The following is a 10,981-nucleotide window of genomic DNA, read 5'->3' as shown; positions in this document are numbered from 1 at the left end:
CAGCAGCCAGCAGCTCAGGAGGGCAGACTCTGGGACACACAGCCCAAGCCCACCAGGGCTCCAGGATCTTTCCTTTCCCATCCCCTTCTTCTAGCATCATTGCCTGCTGCCTGCAGAACAAAATGCGAAGCTGTCCACAGCCAATTCTGCCATCAGGTTCCAAGTCATGCTCTGCAGAGGAGAATTGTTTCCTCTCTTCCTTACAACCCCACATGCCTCTGTGTTTGGTCTGAGGCAGGCACTCACCTGCATCAAACCTTGCAAAGCCCCTGGAGCTTGGGGATCTCCTGAAGGGTTTGAATTAACACATTGGACCTGAGCAAGCTGAGAGCTTCCTCTTGGCTGGGCAGAGCAGAAAAAGTGTCTCCATGTTGTGGACTGGAGAGCAGAGGTGAGGAAGGGCTCTGCCACCCTGCAAAGCCTGGACTGGAAGCACTGAGTCCTGACCTGTAACCTTTCTCTGAAAGTAGCAGTTCCTTCCTGATCCTTCCCAGCCTCTCAGACTCCTGCAGCCCCTTGCCCCCACTCCTGCAGCCGCCTGCCTCTGCTCCCTAGCCCACCCCTCCTTGTAACTGTAACCCCAGCCCTCCTGGGGTGCACAACTTGCTTCCTCACCCCCAGCACCACGGGCACAGCTTCCTCACCCCCAGCACCACGGGCACAGCTTCCTCACCTCCAGCACCACGGGCACAGCTTCCTCACCCCCAGCACCAGGGGCACAGCTTCCTCCCCTCCAGCACCACGGGCACAGCTCCCTCCCCTCCAGCACCACGGGCACAGCTCCCTCCCCTCCAGCACCACAGGCACAACTTCTTCCCCCCCAGCACCAGAAGCACAATTTCCTCCCCTCCAGCACCACAGGCACAGCTCCCTCCCCTCCAGCACCACAGGCACAGCTTCCTCCCCTCCAGCACCAGGGGCACAGCTCCCTCCCCTCCAGCACCACAGGCACAGCTTCCTCCCCTCCAGCACCAGAAGCACACAGTACAGCTCAGCCTTTTCCAGCCCTCCTTTATTTATCTCCATGAGGACACCCAGGGTGGGGCAGGATGGTGCAAGAGGGACCAGCTGGGCCTGAAGGGTTTGGGGCTGAGTCACAGCTCAGTGATGTGCTCTCAGTTACAGGCATCTCAAGTGCTGCTGCAAGCCATCTGTCCTGCACCTCCAGTGCTGCTTCAGATCTGGGCCACTCCCTCCAAGGAGGATGCTTTGGGGCTGGAGGGGTGCAGAGAAGGACAATGAAGCTGGGGAAGGGTCTGGAGAACAGGGCTGGGGAGGAGCAGCTGAGGGAGCTGGGGGTGTTTAGCCTGGAGAAGAGGAAGCTGAGGGAGACCTCATGGCTCTCTACAGCTCCCTGCAAGCAGGCTGGAGCCAGGTGGGGGTTGGGCTCTGCTCCCAAGGAAGCAGTGAGAAGGTAACAGAAAACAGCCTCAGGTTGTGCCAAGCAAGGTTTAGGTTGGACATGAGGAACAACTTCTTCTGCAAAGGTGTTCCAAGGCCTGGCCCAGGCTGCCCAGGGCAGTGGTGGAGTCTCCATCCCTGGAGGGCTTTCAGAGCCATGGAGCTGTGGTGCTGAGGGCCATGGGTCAGTGGTGCCCTGGCAGTGCTGGGTCGATGGCTGGGACTGGATGATCCCAAAGGTCTCTTGCAGCCTAAATGATTTTGTGATTCTCTGGTTTTATAATCTAGCTGAAGGAGGCCCTGCCCATGGCAGAGGGGTTGGAGCTGGATGATCTTTTAGGTCCCTTCCAACCCAAACCATTCTGTGAATCTATGAAAGTTGTCATGAGAAGAAGACAACATCCATAAAGGAATGGAGAGTCAGCCCAAGCCCACTGCCAGGCTGCTTTCAGAGAGGGGTGGGCTCAGAAGACCCAGAAAATAACTCATTCTTCATTCTCCACTCCATTGAAGTCCTGGGATTTGGAAGTGCTCAGCTGGGAAGTCCCCTGAGCACTATGGCTCAAACTCCAGCCTCTGGCCCTCCAAGCCTGGTGAGCACTGCTGGCTCCTGTTAATGACACTTCCTCCTGTGCTGGCTCCTGTCACCACCACAGCTTCTGACCCTCCTCTGGGTGTGTTTTGTCCCTTTGGCTGCAATGTGGCCCAAGCCAACTGCCCCAGCAGGAATGTGGGATGCTTCCAAGCCGCATCCATCACCCTGAGGAGCTGGGGGAAGCTCTGCTGCCTGCAATTCCCACCAAAAGGGATGGACTGGGGAAAGCCCCTGGAGAACAACCCCAGGGCTGCAGCCCAGCACTGGTGGGGGCCTCTCCCCAGCCAGACCTGATGGACTGACTGCAGCAAGAGAAACATAGGCAGCAGGGCCAGGGAGGGGATTCTGCCCCTCTGCTCCACTTTGCTGAGACCCCACCTGGAGCTCTGTGTCCAGATCTGGAGCCTCTGTTGCAAGAAAGATCTGGAAGTGCTGGAAGGTGGTCCAGAGAAGGGCCATGAGGATGAGCAGAGGGCTGGAGCTGCTCTGGAGACAGCCTGAGGGAGTTGGGGTTGTGCAGTCTGGAGAAGAGAAGGCTCCGAGGAGACCTTCTTGTGGCCTTCCAGGATCTGAAGGGGGCTCCAGGAAAGCTGGGGAGGGACTTTTTAGGGTGTCAGGGAGTGACAGGACTGGGGGGGACAGAGCAAAAATAGAAGTGGGGAGATTCAGATTGGATGTTAGGAAGAAATTCTTCCCCATGAGGGTGGAGAGACACCAGCACAGGTTGCCCAGGGAGGTGGTGGAAGCCTCATAGAATTAAAGAATCCTAGAATCAGTCAGGGCTGGAAGGGACCACAAGGCTCAGCCAGTCCCAACCCCCCTGCCATGGCCAGGGACACCTCACACTACAGCAGGCTGGCCAGAGCCTCATCCAGCCTGGCTGCAAACACCTCCAGGGATGGAGCCTCAACCACCTCCCTGTACAACCCATTCCAGGCTCTCACTACTCTCACGGGGAAGAACTTCTTCCTCACATCCAGTCTGAATCTCCCCACTTCCAGCTTTATTCCATTCCCCCCAGTCCTGTCACTCCCTGAGAGCCTAAAAAGTCCCTCCCCAGCTTTCTTGGAGCCCCCTTCAGATCCAGGGCTTGCTCTTGCCCTGAGTTCTCCGGGACTGTGACCCCTGGGTGCCTGCTCAGCCTCAGCCCTGCCAAGGGTACCTCGATGTGCTGGGAGCCGGGGGGGTGGCACTCAGAGCTTGGAAGCTGTGAAGTCCTCAGATACTCTCCTCGGCCACAGATGGAAATAGGAGGTTGCACCATCCTGCAGCCACGCACTAACCCCCTCCTGCCTGCAGCCGGGGCACGCAGCGCCGCCGGGGGGAGTGCGACCCCGGCCCCTCCTCCCCTCCCCCCTCCGGCCCTGCTGACCCCCGGGAGGGGATCGATGGAAAGGGGACCCCGGGGCAGATGGCTGCAGGGGTTGATTTGGGGGGGGTGGGGGTGGGTTTGGCAGGGTTGGAGGCTGAAGCAGGCAGGGAGGGGTTAAAGGGAGGACCCTGCCCTTGCCCACTGCCCACTGCCTGCACTCGGATGTCATCCGAAGCTCCTGCTCCTCCCTGCCAGCAGCTCTCATGTCAAGCTTGGAAAAGATCTGAGCCGGGGCTGGGAAGGCAGCAGGGGACAGTGTGGGGGAAGGGAGGATGGTGTGGGGCTGGGATGAGCCACAGGGTCCCCCAGGCTCCAGTCATGTTGTGCAGTGATGCAGCCACCTCTGAGCGACCACAGAAGCAGTACAGGTGGAAAAGTCCTCTCAGATAAAGTCCAACCTTCCCCCCAACACCTCCACGACCACCAGACCACGTCCCGGAGTGCCACATCCGCTCATTCCTTGAGCACCCCTGGGGATGGGGACTCCACCACCTCCCTGGGCAGCCTGTTCCCATCCCTGACCACTCTTGCAGGGAAGAGATTCTTCCTAATCTCCAACCTAACCCTCCCCTGGTGCAGCCTGAGGCCATTTCCTCTTGTCCTGTTGTTAGTTACTCGGGAGAAGAGGCCAACAATGGCCTCCCTCCAACCTCCTCACAGGGAGTAATGAGGTCTCCTTTCAGCCTCCTCTTCTTCAGGCTAAATAATCACAGAATTGTCAGGGTTGGAAGGGATCTGAAGGATCATCCAGTTCCACCTCCCTGCCATGCCCAGGGACACCTCACACCACAGCAGGTTGCTCACAGCCACCTCCAGCCTGGCTGCAAAAACCTCCAGGGATGAGGCTTCCACCACCTCCCTGGGCAACCTGTGCCAGTCTCTCACCACCCTCCTGGGGAAGAATTTCTTCCTGACATCCAATCTGAACCTCTCCACTTCTAGTTTTGTTCAATTTCACTCCCTGGCACCCTAAAAATGGCAATCCCAGGAGAGACATGGCCCCACCAGTTTCCATTTGGACCACCAAGGAGCAGCCCTGGGAGCAGGTCCCAGACCTGATGCTCCTGTGGGATTTGCAATATGAGGGCTCCTGCAGCACCCTGGGCCTGGGGATGTCCATTTTCCTCTCACAGCCTCTCTATCCCAGTGTCCCATACAGACCAGGACCAACATGGAGCACCTGCAGCCACCACATTCCTCCCTGTGCCCAGCTCTGGGTGCTCAGCCCCACACCTCCACCCTTGCCCTTCAGCTCCTAAGGGATCTCATTCAAATCCACAGGGATCTGCAGAAGGGGAATTCAAAGAGAACTGTTCCCTAGGGCTGTAAGAATGACCAAGGGAGGAGGCAGCTGGACAGGCAGGGAGGATGAGGACTCTTCCCAAAACCTCCAGAGCTATAGCTGGGATCTGTGCCCTCATAACTCCCTGCAGCACCACAGACTCCTTCATCATCCTCCCCTCCATGCACACAGATTCATAAAATCACAGAATGGGTTGGGCTGGAAAGGACCTCAAAGCTCACCCAGTGCCAAGCCCCTGCCATGGGCAGGGACCCCTCCCCCCAGCCCAGCTTGCTCAAGGCCTCATCCAGCCTGGTCTTGAACACCTCCAGGCAGGGGACAGCCACAGCCTCCTTGGGCAACCTGTGCCAGTGTCTCCCCACTCTCACTGTCATGAATTTCTTCCTCATCTCCAGTCTCAGTCTCCCCTCTCCCAGCTCAAAGCCATCATCCCTCATCCTGGCACTCCCAGCCCTTGTCCAAAGTCCCTCTCCAGCTCTCCTGGAGCCCCTTCAGCTACTGCAATGACCTCAGGAGCCCAACCTGCTGCACACCAGAGTGACACTGGGTGGAGGCTCATTGTTCCCTGCTGCTGTCCTACCCCCAAATCCAGCAAGTTCCCCCAAGTGAAGCTGCCTGAGCAGCTCCATCAGGCCCTTTTGCCCTGCATGCTGCTCCCCAGAGCCTGCTGCACACACCAGGAAATGCTGCTCCAATATCAGCACAGCCAGCCCAGGGCAGGGCTCTCTTCTTCAACCACTTCCCCGAAATCTGCCCTTTTGCCCCCAGTCCTTTGGGCCAGGGGAGCCTGGGCTTGGATGTTAGGAAAGATTTCATCCCAGCAAGGGTTCTCAGGCACTGTCCCAGGCTCCCAGGGGGGTGGTGGAGTCACCATCCCTGGAGGTGTTTAAAAGCTGCATGGATGTGGTGCTGAGGGCTGTGGTTGAGTGGCAGAGGCTGAGCAGCAGAGGTGGAATTGTGAGCTCTGGGTGAGAGGTTGGACTTGATGATCTCAGAGGTCTCTTGCAGCCTCCACAGCTCTGTGAACATCAGATCTCTTCCCAGCAAGGACTAGGGGAGGCAGATCCAGTGCTCACTGCAGGATCTCCTCCTGTCTGACAGGACTGTCCCCAGGGGGTGAGGGAATTGTGGCCCCTAATGAATCTCTGGCAGTGCATTTTGCCCACCTGGTGGCCAGCCTGGTCCCTCACCCTGCAGAACAGGGCTGGGGAGCAGCACCTGAGGGACCTGGGGCTGGTTAGTCTGGAGAAGAGGAGGCTGAGGGGAGAGCTCATTGCTCTCTACAGCTGCCTGAAAGGAGGTTGGGGTCAGGTGGGGTTGGTCTCCCAGCTAGCAAAGGGTAAAACAAGAGGAAAGAGCCTCAAGGTGTCCCAGGGGAGGTTTAGGTTGGACATTAGGAGAAAGTTTGTCACAGAAAGGGTTCTCAAAGGCTGTCCCAGGCTGCCCAGGGAGGTGGTTGAGTGCCCATCCCTGGAGGTGTTTTACAGAGGCAGAGATGTGGTGCTGAGGGCTGTGGTGTGGCACCAGGCTTGGCAGAGTTAGAGTGGCTGGACTGGAGGGTCTGAAAGGGCTTTTCCCACCTAAACAATTCTGTGACTTCAGTCAGCATCAGTGTGGGCAGGGGAGGAAACTCTTCTGCTCGTCCCCAACCTTCACTCTGCTGCTCAGCGCCAGCTCCAGGGAGCGATGCAGGATCTGGCCATGAGTGCTGGTTGATGGTTGATGCTGCAAGGGATGAGGGGGATCAAGGGGGCTGATTCCCTCTGGATCAGCCCCAGGACAACACTGGGGGTGCACAGCAGCCCTTGCACATACAGAGAGTGATGGGAGCTTAGCCCAGCCCCATGCACCCACATGGAGGGGTTCAGTACCCCAAAACTGAGCCCAATCCCACCCTGGCACTGCCTGTTTCTGGGTGGCCTATGGAGCCTCACATTGGGCTCACCCTGCCCCCTTGGCACCCCAAAATCATCAGCACCCCACAGCTCCTGCATGCAAAGGAGGAAGTGATGGCCTCCTGCCGCCCAGCCACCCCATCAGCATCCCTGCAGCACACAGAGGGGTCCCACCTCCCCCTTCTCACCATGAGGGTCCCTCTCTCTCCCCCATGGGGGTCAGAGGCTCCGTGGGGACAGGCACCTTCCTGAAAGGAGACACTGCAGAGCTCCCCCCACCCCCAGACCTTTCCTGCAACCTTGGCTTGGCCAAGCTGAGGTTTATATTTAGATCCCCAGGAGGAGAAGCCAGGAGAAAGGGGACTTGTGACTTTGAAGCCCTGCCTGTGGCTCCCTTCCTCTGGGTGGGAAGGTGCCTCACAAACTGGTCTCTTGTCACATCCCTGCCGCCCCCCCGCATGCCAGCAGCAGGTCTGTGGCCACCAAGGCTCCGGTGGCTGCTGCCACCTGCGTCCCCGCGCCCTGCCTGCACCTTGACAGGGACTTTCTCCCCCTATCCCAGGCTGTTTTCCACACGGGGGGGGTGGGGGTGGGGGGGTGGTCCAGCGGGTGCCTACAGCCCTGAACACCACCCCAGGGACCACGGGCGCTGTCCTGCTCCCGTCCACCTCCAGCGCTCCCGACAGCAAAGCTCCTGCCACGGCTTGCAGCGCTCCGAGCACAGCCAGAACGACAAACCTGGGGACACCCCACAGACCTTGCCTGGCGGCCTGGCATCAGCCCAGGGCTGAACCCGGTACTTACTGTCGGGTGGAGAGAGCAAAATCCCAAGGAGAGACCTTTTAGGGCCAGAATTTCCCTCTCCTCCGACTCCTGGAGGCTTTGGCTCGGCGAGTGCCTGTTGGCAGAGCAGCTGCAGCTGCTGTCAGATGGTCATGAGTGAAACCTGAGGACACGCAGGGTCCTTCAGGTAGCCTGGGCCCGTCTCAGCTGTGGCATTCGTCCCCCGCCGCGCCAATCATGGGGCTGGCAGCTCCCGCAGCCCCCGCATCGCCCAGCGCTCCCGGGGTCCCCCGGCCGCCCCCCCCCACCCCGTCCCCGGTGTCCTGCAGCCCCCCAGGCCATGCTCTCAGCTGCGGATGTGGTCCCCCCGGGGCGCTCATGCTGGCAGAGCAGGGGCGTCCCAGATGTGGAGGTGGCTTCTGGTTGGGCTTTGGCAGCGAAGGGGGCCCGGGGAGGTGGGGAAGGGACCCTGGCCAGCGCCTCCCCATCCATCTCTCCCAGAAGTGACAAGCGGTTGGAACAAGCAGGCAGACAACTGCGAGGGTGGGATTGGGGCGGGAGGGGGGAGGGTTGTTGGTGCCAACCCTGCTGCCAATGCTGTCTCGGAGCTGGTGGCACTCCGGGAGTGTTGTTGCCACTGTGCAGCGCCCAGCACTGCCTGCAGCTCCTCCTGCTTGCTAGCAGCAAAGGGGACTCTGTCACCTCTGCTGTGTGCCCCTCAGCCCTGCTGATTTTGCACCCCCTCCACCTCCTCTGTCTGCACAGCTGAAGGGCAGGGTGGGCAGCAGCCAGGGGCACCCTGCTTTGGCACCAACACATCTCACCCCATGTCCCTTCACAGAGTGGTATCAGAGCAAGGCAAGGCTTGGAAGGGACCTCTGGGAATCATCCAGTCCAACCCCCCTGCCAGAGCAGCATCACCCAGGGCAGGGCACACAGCAACACATCCAGGTGGGGTTTGAAAGCCTCCAGAGGAGAAGACTCCACAACCTCTCTGAGCAGCCTGCAATGTCCTGCCCAGAGGGACCCCTGAGGGGTCCTATGATGGTCCTGGGATGGTGAAATGAGGGAGTTGCCCTGTGGTTGTCTCCCCTCTTGCCCTTCCTGATGGGTCTCTGGGTGCTCTTGGAATGCCCAAACAGTTCTGGTGGTGCCTAGGGTGCTCAGAGGGCTGGGAGGAGAGCATGGAGGGGTGCCCAGCTTGCAGGGCTTACCCCTTCTGGGGTGGATGGGGATGCATTGGGGGTGGGTCAACCACCCCAGCACCCAAGCTGGTCAGAGGGGACTCAAATGGCCTCAAGTTGCACCAGAGGAGGTGTAGGTTGGACATGAGGAACAATTTCTTCCCCAAAAGGGTTGTCCAGGCCTGGCCCAGGCTGCCCAGGGCAGTGCTGGAGTCCCCATCCCTGGAGGGGTTTCAGAGCCATGGAGCTGTGGTGCTGAGGGCCATGGGTCAGTGGTGCCCTGGCAGTGCTGGGTTAAGAGCTGGACTCACTGATCTTCAAGATCTCTTCCAACCAAAATTATTCTGTGATTCTGTGGTCATTTCTGCAACCCTGCTGGCTCAGGGCAAACCTTCTGCTGCTGCTCTGATCCCCAGATGCCCTGCAGCACCTTCCCCACTCTGCTGTGGGCTTTGCTGGAGCTGAAGCCCCTGCCCTGCCCAGCCTGGCATCCCTTGCTGCTCCCTTCCCATGGCCACTGACCTTTCCCTGCCTCCAGCCCCCTCACCCCTGGGACTCCCTGTACTCTCTGGCATGCCTTCAAACCGGGGCCAAGGCTGGACCTGAGCACCCAGGGAGCTGTGAAGTGGAGTTCCTTGGCTTGGTTCTGGTTTTCAGTCCCTTATTTTCCTTTTCTGTTCAAATAAGGCAGCCCAGGAGGCTGGGGTCAGCTCTCAGGTCGTGCAGCGTTGGACAGAGGATTAGCTCCGTGCAGGAGATGCCAAAGCAGAACTTGGATTTCTTCTTTTGGAAGCAGAACTCAGATTTCCTCAACTGAAAAACAACCCCAGTGCTCTTCTTGCTGACTTGGAGCCCAGGCCAGGCTCCAAGGGAAGGAGGAGGGAAGAGCCCCATGGTAGCTCCTAGGGGACTGCTGCAACCAGGGCAGAGAGTGCTGAGAGAGCCTGTGGGGAGCTCAGCAGCAAAGCAACAACCACGACCAAAGGGCATTCTCTGGGTGTCCAGGGGCCTCTGGGTTTTGTCTGGGGAGGAGGAAGAGGTTGTGGAAACTCCAACCCTGGAAGTGCTGAAAGCCAGGTTGGATGGAGCCTTGAGCAAGCTGATCTAGGGGAAGGTGTCCCTGCCCATGGCAGGAGTTTGGAGCTGGCTGATCTCTGAGGTCTCCAGCCCAAACCATGCTGTGAATCAATGATTCTCTCACTAGGGCTGTGGGGACTTTCCACTTGCTCCTTTGGTCACAGCAGGAAATTCAGAGGATGCTTGGTGGGTCCCATCAGCTGCCCAGCCCCAGCCTTGTCACCACCAGGAAGCCTCTGCAAGGTTTCTTGCTCTGCCTACAGCCCAGAGCAAACCTGGGGTGAGGGATGTCAGGGTGCAAACCCTGAGATGTGGCTCCTGCTCCTCAGGAAGCTGGAGGCATCCAGCTGGGAACTGGGTTGGCACGGGGGCACAGCTCTGCAAGCAAAACCAGCTCAATGCCAGCTGGAATGGGAGCTTGGGGTGCCCAGGGGTACTCACAGCACTCATCTGGGGGCAAAAATGGTGTTCCTGGGGTGTCAGGGGGGGACAAGGGCAGTGCCTGGCACAGCCAGAGGGACTCTGAGGTGTCTGAGGTGCCTTGGCTGGCAGCATCCCCCAAAGCTGCTGATGCTGGGCACATCCTGACTCTCCTTGCCCCCCATGGGGCTCAGTGGGGCTGGGCTCTGGCTGCTCCCTGTCAGGCAGGAGCTGGGCAGAGCCAGAGCTGTGGGCACAGAGCAGGCTGCAAACAACCTGCCCCAAACAAGCTGGAAAGTGGGGAAGGGACATTTGCAGATGAATTCCCTGAGCTGCAGGTCCAGGAACATCCCAGAGCAGGGATGAAGGAGCAGGCACAAGCACAGGCATCAGGCACCCCTGGCACCCCAGCAAGGTCGTCTGGAAGCCCCCAGAGGGATGTGGGCAGGGGGAGAAGCAACAGGCAAAGGCAAAGCTCCCTCAGCCCTGAGCCTTATGCCCATCCCTCACCTGCCCAGGGATGCCAAGGGGGAGCCTGGGAGGTGCCAGCCCCGGCTGGAGCCTTGGGACAGGCTGGGGACTGGGTGCTCACTCCCCCAAGCAGCAGGGTCCCCTTACCTCCCTCCCTGGCTGCTCTCAGGGCAGAGTCACTGGGGGCTGGCACCCCGGGCTGGCAGCTGGCAGCGCCCCGGGATGTGCCACACTCCCTCCAAGCCGCTGAGCCTGTGGCCAGGGCGCTCTGGACGGGACCCTGAGCTCCAGGACTGTCCCCCCTGAGGGGTGGCAGTGCCCGCGGTGGTGCGGGGCCGCAGTGCCACCCACCGGCCCCAGCCTGAACGCCCTGAGGGCAGGACAAGGCACCCCGGGACAGGGTGGGCATGGGGATGCCAGGTCATGGGGGGACTGCTGGACACAACGAAGGGGGGGGCCACATCTGGATTGCCAGCAAAC

Source organism: Indicator indicator, chromosome 37, assembly GCF_027791375.1.
Source record: "Indicator indicator isolate 239-I01 chromosome 37, UM_Iind_1.1, whole genome shotgun sequence".
NCBI lineage: Eukaryota > Metazoa > Chordata > Aves > Piciformes > Indicatoridae > Indicator > Indicator indicator.
Note: the sequence above shows the minus strand (reverse complement) of the source record.